This window comes from Mustela putorius, unplaced genomic scaffold (genome assembly GCF_011764305.1).
Source record: "Mustela putorius furo isolate JIRA1106 unplaced genomic scaffold, ASM1176430v1.1 tig00003899_pilon_pilon_pilon, whole genome shotgun sequence".
Taxonomy (NCBI): Eukaryota; Metazoa; Chordata; class Mammalia; order Carnivora; family Mustelidae; genus Mustela; species Mustela putorius.
The window spans coordinates 810,587-819,960 of NW_025422048.1; the positions used below are offsets into that span (position 1 = coordinate 810,587).

The 9,374-nt window shown below is 43.0% G+C and overlaps 1 pseudogene; it reads left to right on the forward strand.

The window, feature by feature from the left end:
* Positions 1 to 530: 530 nt before the first annotated feature.
* On the forward strand, positions 531 to 1,172 carry LOC101674614 (annotated as a pseudogene).
* Positions 1,173 to 9,374: the final 8,202 nt, after the last annotated feature.

Here is a 9,374-nt window from a genome sequence, read left to right on the forward strand (position 1 = left end):
AATTAAGTTAATGATCCCACTAACAATCATATCAAAACAATAAAATATTTGGGATTAAATTTAACTAAGAAGGTGAAAGATCTGTACAGTGAAAACTATAAAACAATTTCTGAAAGAAATTGAAGATGACACAAATAAATGGAAAGATAACCAATATTCATGGATTAGAAGAATTAATATTGTTTAAATGTTCACAGTACCCAAAACAATCTCTATCAGAATTCCAATGGCATTTTTCACAGAATTAGAAAAAACACTCCTAAAATTCATATGGAACCACAAAAGACCCCAGATAGCCAAAGCAATCTTGAGCAAGAAAAACAAAACTGGAGCTATCAGGCTTCCTGATTTTCAATTGTATTACAAAGCTATAGCAATCAGGAGTCCCTGGCAAGGGAAGAGTGTCAGAGGCAGAAGCAACAAAGTTCCCGGAGCTTCTCCAAGGCTGCTGTCAGGGTTGCCTGTTAGGCCACCCCCTCCCTGCCTGGCAAAGGCAATGGCTTCCAAACTCCTGCGCACAGTCATCCTTTGGCTTCCAGCATCTCTCCAGCAGCTACTTCTTGTGCAGGAACATCAAAGCCAGCATCACCCAAGTTGGTGATATGGCAAAGCAGTACAGGGAGAAAGGTCTTGTGGTTCCAGGTCATGTGATCACCCGCCTAATGATGCCAGAGCTGGAGAACGGGCCTGGCCGCACTGGCTGCTGGACAGTTTTCCTACAACATTAGTCCAGGCTGAAGCCCTGGACAAAAGCTGTGAGCTGGATCTAACATGGTGATCACTTTGAACGTTGTGCTGGAGACACTCAAAGATCATCTCCACTGACGTTGGAGTCACCTCCTAGTTAACCGGGACTTCAATCCACCTGCTGTGCGTGGGACTGATGACGTCATGGGGGAACGATTAGTCCAGCAGATGGATGATGACCCCGAAGCTGGGCAAAGCCAGTAACTGAATTATACAAGAGCTAAGGAGCGCTTCGCTGATTTTCTGCAGTGGAAACTAACAGAATCTGGGCCTATGTTCACACACTTTTCTCGAGCATGATCACACCTATTCAGTCCAAAGCAGCAGCAGAACCAGGAAAATGTCATTCATTTGGTCGTCTGTGTAGTATTGGTGCGGTGTCCAAGTTCAAAGCTAGTGGGCAGAGCTCACAGCGGCTTTCCTAGCCTAGATGGTAAGCTGACATGAAAACAAATGAGTAGAAAGCCTTCCTGAAGAGGCTCCTCTCTGCCTTTTGCACAAGAAGGGTCCCCTACACATGTCTCAGATGCCTCTGCACATCTCAAGCCCTTCACTTCACAGGAAAGCAAGTACAGGCTGGATTTCAAAGGGCATCTAACCGACACCCTAGCTGATTTCTTAGCAGCCTTTTCACATGTGAGGGCGTTGGCCTCTGGTTCCCCCGCCTCCCAAAGGCTGCTGAACCACAGCACCGGAAAGCCTTGTCCCAAGTTCTCTGGCACGTGCCTTCCGTACTGCTTTTATCCCTCCCAGATCCCTTTCTAAGAGCTGAGAGCGAGGGGAGGGTGTCAGATTGCTTCCTGCACCAGGAACTGAGTTCAGCAGGTCTACTTACCTGGCTGGGCTGACCGTCATGGGTTGACACCCTCCTCTTTTCTTTCATTGTGAAAAAATAAAATCCTCAAGGTGCCTGGGTGGCTCAGTTGGTTAAGCATCTGCCTTTGACTCAGGTCGTGGTCTCGGGGTCCTGGGATCGAGCCCTGAGTTGGGCTCCCTGCTCAGCGGGGAGTCTGCTTCTCTCCCACTGCCCCCTGTCCCCCAGCTCATGTTCTCTCATGCTCACTCTCCATATCTCAAAAGAATAAATAAAATATGTTTTAAAAATAAAAATAAAATAGGGGTACCTAGGTGGCCCAGAGCGTTAAGCCTCTGCCTTCAGCTCAGGTCATGGTCTCAGGGTCCTGGGATCGAGTCCCACATCGGGCTCTCTGCTCAGCAGGGCTCCTGCTTCCTGCTCTCTCTCTGCCTGCCTCTCTGCCTACTTGTGATCTCTCTCTCTCTCTCTCTCTCTCTCTCTGTGTGTGTCAAATAAGTAATTAAAATCTTTAAAAAAATAAAAATAAAATCCTCAAAGTCTTTGGGAGTCTTCAAAAAAAAAATGGGAGAGACTTACCTACATAAATGTGAAAGGATCATATCTGGTGTATAGAAGTAATAAGACCATATGAAACTGCTGCACTAAAAGAATAGTTTAACTTTTTATTCAAGAGGAAAAAAATGCTTTTTTGAAATGCTGCTAAATATTGACGCTGACACTGGTTTCCTCCTGTCAGTGACTGGAGCCTGGGGGTGAGGGAAATGTTACCCAAACTGAGCATGACAGCTTTATGGCTATGGGAAAACAAATTCTTAAAACTTTTTACTATTCCAAAGATGCCTTCTATGGGGTGGCCATTCAATCTAGAAATATAGATAATACAATTTTGTCATTCTTTTTAATGTAATATCAATAAACCATTTATTAAAGAAAAAATGCTACATGAATCAAAATAGCATGTCATTCTGACATAAAAATAAACACATAGATTAATGGAACAGAATACTCCAGAAATAAACTCACTTATATATGGTCGATTAATCTTTGATGAGGGTGCCAAGAAATACAATAGTGTTTGTAATGGTATTGGGAACTGGAGAGCTACAATCAAAAGAACAACACTGGATCCCTATTGGACCCACCATACACAAAAATAAACTCAAAATGGATTAAATACTTAATCATAAAACCTGAAACCATAAAACTATGAGAAGGAAACATAGTGAGAATGCTCCTTGACATTGGTCTTGACAACAATTTTTTAGATGTGACACCAAAAGCACAGGCAACAAAAGCAGAAATAGACAAGTGGGACCACATCAAACTAAAACAATTCTGCACAGGGAAGGAAATAATCACCCAAATGAAAAGGCAACCTAGAGAATGGGAGAAAATATTTGCAAACCATGTATCTGATAAAGGGTTAATATCCAAAATATGTAAGGAACTCATACAACTCAACACCAAATAATTAAATCAACTTTAAAATTGGCAAAGGACCTGAATACACATTTCTCCAAAGAAGACATACAGATGGCCAATAGGTACATGAAAAGGTAATCCACGTCACTAATCATCAGGGAAATGCAAATCAAAACCATGATGAGATACCACCTCACACCTGTTAGGATGCCTGTTATTTGGTGAGAATGTAAGTTGGTACAGTCAATATGGGGAAAAGTATGAGATTCCTCAAAATATTAAAAATAGAACCACCATATGATCTAGGAATCCCACTCGTGATTATTTATCCAAAGGAATTGAAACCAGGATCCCAAAGAGATATCTGCACTCCCCGGCTCACTGCAGCGATATTCACAATAGCCAAGAAACAGAAATAACCCGACGTCCGACGTCCGTCAACAGATGAATGGATGAAGAGAATATGGTCTATACATACAAGAGAATATCATTCAGCCTAAAAAAGGCGGAAATCTTGCCATGGGCAACAACACGGGCGGACCTGGAGGACGTGATGCTAAGGGAAATAAGCCACGTGCAGAGAGACTGATACTATATGACTTCATATGTTGATCTAAAATAGTCAAACTCATAGGAACAGAGAGTAGAATGGTGGTTGCCAGGGCCTAGTGGGAGAGGAAAATGGAGAAAAAATGGTTAAAGGATAGAAAGTTTTAGTTATGTAGGATAAATACCAAGATCTACACGGCATAGCGCCTCTAGCTAACAGCACTGTATTGTATGCCTAAAATTTGCTCAGAGGGGGACGCCTGGGTGGCTCAGTCGGCTAAGCCTTTGGCTCAGGTCATGATCCGGGGGTCCTGGGATTGAGTCCCGAGTCAGGCTCCTTGTTCAGTAGGAAGGCTGTTTCTCCCTCTCACTCTGCCTACTTGTGCCTCTATCTCTCTGTCAAATAAAAAACAATTTTTTTTTAATTTGCTTAGGGTGCACTTGGGGGGCTCAGTTGTTGCACATCTGCCTTCAGCTCAGGTCATGGTCCCGGGGTCCTGGGATGGGGCCCCGCATCAGGCTCCTTTGCTTGACAGGGAGCCTGCTTCCTCCTCTGCTTGTGCTCTCTCTCACTGTCAAATAAATGAATAAAATATTTTTTTAATTTGCTCAGAGGGTAGATATTATGTTAAGTGTACTCAACACACATCATCATCATCAAGGCAGGAGAAAAATTTATGGCATAGATTGTGGTGATAGTTTCTCTTTTTTTTAAAAACACATAATGTATTATTATCCCCAGGAGTGCAGGTGTGTGAATCGTCAGGCTTACACACTTCACAGCGCTCACCGTAGCACATGTCCTCCCCAATGTCCATAACCCAGCCACCCCGCCCCTCCCACACTCCTCCACTCCAGCAACCCTCGGTTTGTTTCCTGAGACTGAGTCTCTTATGGTCTGTCTCCCTCCCTGGTCCCATCTGGTTTCATTTTTTCACTCCCTGCCCCCCACGGCCCCCAACCCTTCTTCTCAAATTCCTCATATCAGGAAGATCATATGATGATTGTCTTTCGCTGAATGACTTATTCAGCTCAGCATAATACCCTCTAGTTCCACCCATGTCATTGCAAATGACAAGATTTTGTCCTTTTTGATGGCTGAGTAGTATTCCATGGTATACATACAACACATCTTCTTTTTTTTTTTTTTAAAGATTTTATTTATTTGTCAGAGAGAGAGAGGGAGTGAGAGCGAGCACAGGCAGACAGAATGGCAGGCAGAGACAGAGGGAGAAGCAGGCTCCCTGCCGAGCAAGGAGCCCGATGTGGGACTCGAACCCAGGACGCTGGGATCATGACCTGAGCCGAAGGCAGCTGCTTAACCAACTGAGCCACCCAGGCGTCCCTCTTCTTTTTTTTTTTTAAGATTTTATTTATTTGCCAGAGAGAGAGAGAGTACACACAAGCAGGCAGAGCGGCAGGCAGAGGCAGCGAGAGAAGCAGGCTCCCTGCCGAGCAAGGAGTCTGATGCGGGGCTCGATCCCAGGACCCTGGGGTCATGACCTGAGCCGAAGGCAGCAGCTTAACCAACTGAGCCACCCAGGCGTCCCTACACCACATCTTCTTTATCCATTCATCTGTTGATGGACATCTAGGCTCTTTCCATAGTTTGGCTATTGTGGACATTGCGGCTATAAACATTCGGGTGTACGTGCCCCTTCGGATCACTCCATTTGTGTCTTTAGGATAAATATGTGGTGATGGTTTCACAAGTACACTTAGCCCCAAACTCATCGAGTTGTATATGTTACGTATGGACAGCTTTTCAGATGTCAATCACACCTCAATAGGTGGTTTTTTAAAAGGTAAAAGAGGAAGAGGAAAAAAAGACAATCCTGAAGAATGATTACAAAATAAGAGATAACTCGGGGCGCCTGGGTGGCTCAGTGGGTTAAAGCCTCTGCCTTCGGCTCAGGTCATGATCCCAGAGTCCTGGGATCAAGCCCTGCATCGGACCCTCTCCTCCATGGGAAGCCTGCTTCCTCCTCTCTGCCTGCTTCTCTGCCTCCTTGTGATCTCTGTCTGTCAAATAAATAAAATCTTTAAAAAAAAAAGAGATAACTAAAATAGTAGCAAAACTACAAAGAAAAAAAGAGTAACATAAAAGGGTGGTGGTTATCTCTAAGAATGAAGTAGAGTCATAGTTTGGACAAGGTACAAGGGATGTTCTGAAGTTATGGCGATGTTTGATTTTGTGCAACTGGCTGTATATGTGTTATATTTCACAATAAAAGGCTTCAGAAGGATTCAGCCAAGCTGGCATGTAGCTATACACACCCAGTTCATTACTGCCTCTACAGTATAGTACCCCAATAAATGATAGCAGCACAAGAATATAAACAGGAAACACAACCTGATAACACAGTTAGCCCTTAAATAGCTGAAAATCAGACATAACCCTATTGGTTATTGCTTCCCCTCCCCTGCCCAGCCTCCACTGTCAAACAGAGGCAGGCTAAGGTTTTTGCTTTCAGCGGATCAGGAAGGGTAGGCACATAACTTTGTCTCAGGAAGCAATATGGAGGGAGGGTCCGCCCCGTATTCTCCCAACCCAATATCCCCAGATCAAGTAAATAAAACAAGTCCTAGCTAACTGGGGAATTCCCATAGTAACTGGCCCAGCCATGGGACCCAGAACCTTCATCAGTGCTTTAGACCACAGCAATACCAGCCACTAGATGGCACCAAACCCCAGCCAGGATCAGAACAGATTTGGACCGTCTGATAGACTTGCCCCATTCATTTCATTAATCCCACAACGACAATTTCATATGTCATGCGACTGAACTTCTTGTCAGCTATCTATGGCATTATGGTTTATCTGTTCTACTGTTGATGGGCATTTGGGTAGTTTCCAGCCCTTGGTTATTATAAACAAGTCTGCTATTTATTTAATTAGATCATCTTTAATTTCTTTCAACAATGTTTTGTCATTTTCAGCAGACAAGTTTGTACCTCCTCAGCTAAACATATTCCCAAGTATTTTGCTCTGTTTGCTGCTATTTTAAATAGGACTGTTTTCTTAATTTCATTTCAAATTGCTAGTAGATACAAACACAACCAATTTTGCATGTTGATCTTAACATCCTGAACTTTGCTGAATTTTTATTACCTTCAACATTTTTTTGTGGATTCCTTAGGATTTTCTATATGTATGATCACACCATCTGCAGACAGAGATAGTTCCACTTCTTTCTTTCCAGTATAAAGGTCTTATGTGTCTTTTTGTTGCCTAATTGGATGTCTTTTGTCTTTTTCTTGTCTCATTTCTGTGGCTAGCACCTCCAGCACAATGTTCAGAAGTGGCAAAAGTGGTCATTCTTACCTTATTCCTGATCTTAGGGAGAAAGTCATTGAGTACAATGTTAGTCATGGGTTTCAAATGCCCTTTATCATGTTGAGAAAGTTCCCTTCTAATCCCAGATTTCTGAGTGTTCTATCACGAAACAGGTGTTGAGTTATGTCTGATGCATTTTCTGTCAGGAATCTTTGGATCCACATTCAGAAGGGATATTGCTTTAGCTTTCTTGTGATGTCTTTGTCTTGCTCTGACATCAAGGTAATGCTCACGAAAGGTCTCATAGAATGAATTAGGAAGTATTTCCTCTTCTTCTATTATTTGAATGAGTTTAGGAAGGATTGGTGTCAATTCTTTAAATGAAGCCATCCCGTCTAGGACTTCTCTTTTGGGAGGGTTTTGATTACTGATTTACTTGGTCCATTTGAGCTGCTTTAACAGAATGCCACGGACAGGTGGCTTATAAACAACAGAAATTTGTTTCTCATTTGTTCTGGATCTAGAAATTTGAGATCGCGGGGCCAGCATGGTCAGGTGAGAGCTCTGTTCCTGACTGCAGACTTCTCCTGGCATCCTCATGTGAGGGAAGGGGCAAGCAAGCTCCCTGGGGCCTCTTAACGCACTGAGCCACCGAGGCGCCCTCCCTGGAGCCTCTTAAAGGCACTAATCCCATTCATCCCAATCACCTCCCAAATGCCCGACCTCCTAATACCATCCTTTGGGAGGTCAGGGTTTCAACATACGAATTTTAGGGGAACACAAACATTCAGATCACAGCACTATTCAATCTCTTTACTCATGATAGGTCTGTGGAGATTTTCTATTCCTTCTTGAATCCATTTTAATAGTCTGTGTTTCTAGGAATTTGTCCATTTCATCAAAGTTACCTAACTTGTTGGCATACAATTATTCATAGTATTCTCTTAGGATCCTTTAATGGGGGAGTTCAAGCTAATGTTATTAATAATCCCACTGTTCACATCTTACTAATAAACATATTTTTAAGGATGACAATTTAATGCCACATATATAAACAAAAAAACATTCTTGGGGCGCCTGGGTGACTCAGTGGGGTAAAGCCTCTGCCTTCAGCTCAGGTCATGATCTCAGGATCCTGGGATCGAGCCCCACATCGGGCTCCCTGCTCAGCGGGGAGCCTGCTTGTCCCTCTCCCTCTACCTCTTGCCCCCACTCATGCTGTCTCAAATAAAAACCTAAAAAAAGGAAGATGAAAATACACTTCACTCAATTTCAGAAAAAAAATCCCAGGCTTCTCTAACTCCTGGTCCAGGCATCAATACTCTCCTAAGAGATTTCCTTTGTTGAAAGAGAATATCGAAGCTTAGGAGGGAACGTTTGATAGGGAAAGATTTCAAGTATTTTCCTAGCTTTTCAGTTCATCTTTTATATATACTCCAATTATATGTTAAATAGCAATCGGTCATCTGGAAGCACATCTGTCTTAGTTTTTTTGCCCCGGGCAGCACCCTACTGAACAGATGTTTGCAGACTGTGCCTTTAAACTCGCAAGCAAAATCTCACTGCTGTTAAGATGCAAGCTTACCGCTGAAACTGACCTTTCAATCAGATCATGGAAATACCACGACAGCAGATACTGAAGAATCAGAGGCCATTTTTATTTTATTTTACTTTATTTTATTTATTTATTTTTGAGAAAGTGGCAGTGGTGGGGCAGAGGGAGAGAGAGAGAAATAAGTGGGCTCCTGGCTAGGTGTGGAGCCAGATGTGGGGCTCAGGCTACTTGCTTTGATAGCCAGGGCTGCTTATTACTCACGAAAACTACAGGGAAGTTTGTTTCCTTCTTCAACAAGGACTTCCAACAAATAACAAGAGAAAGAGGAAAAGAAGAAAATGAACAGTAAAGGAGGTGGAACCCTGAGGATGTGTATTAATAGACACAATATTTACTACTTAAAGTACCTGTTACATAAAACAGAGCTCTAGAAATGCAGAATGACTTTTTTTTTATTAACACATAATGTATTATTAGCCCCAGGGGTACAGGTCTGTGAAATCGCCAGGCTTACACACTTCACAGCACTCACCATGGCACATACCCTCCCCAAGGTCCACCATCCAGCCACCCATCCCCCTACACCCCTCCACTCTAGCAACCCTCAGTTTATTTCCTGAGATTAAGAGTCTCTTATGGTTTGTCTCCCTCTCTGGTTTTCTCTTGTTTTGCTTTTCCCTCCCTGCCCCTATGATCCTCCGTTTTGTTTCTTAAATTTCAGGAGTGAGCTCGTATGATAACTGTCTTTCTCTGATTGACTTATTTTGCTCAGCACAATACCCTCTAGTTCCATCCATGTCATTCGAAATGGCAAGACTTTCTTTTCTTTTGATGGCTGCATAGTATTCCATTGTATATATGAACCACATCGTCTTTATCCATTCATCTGTTAGTGGACATCTAGGATCTTTCCATAGTTTGGCTATTGTGGACATTGCTGCTAGAAACACTGGGGTGCAGGTGTCCCTTTGGATCACTACATTTGTATCTTTGGGGTAAGTACCCAG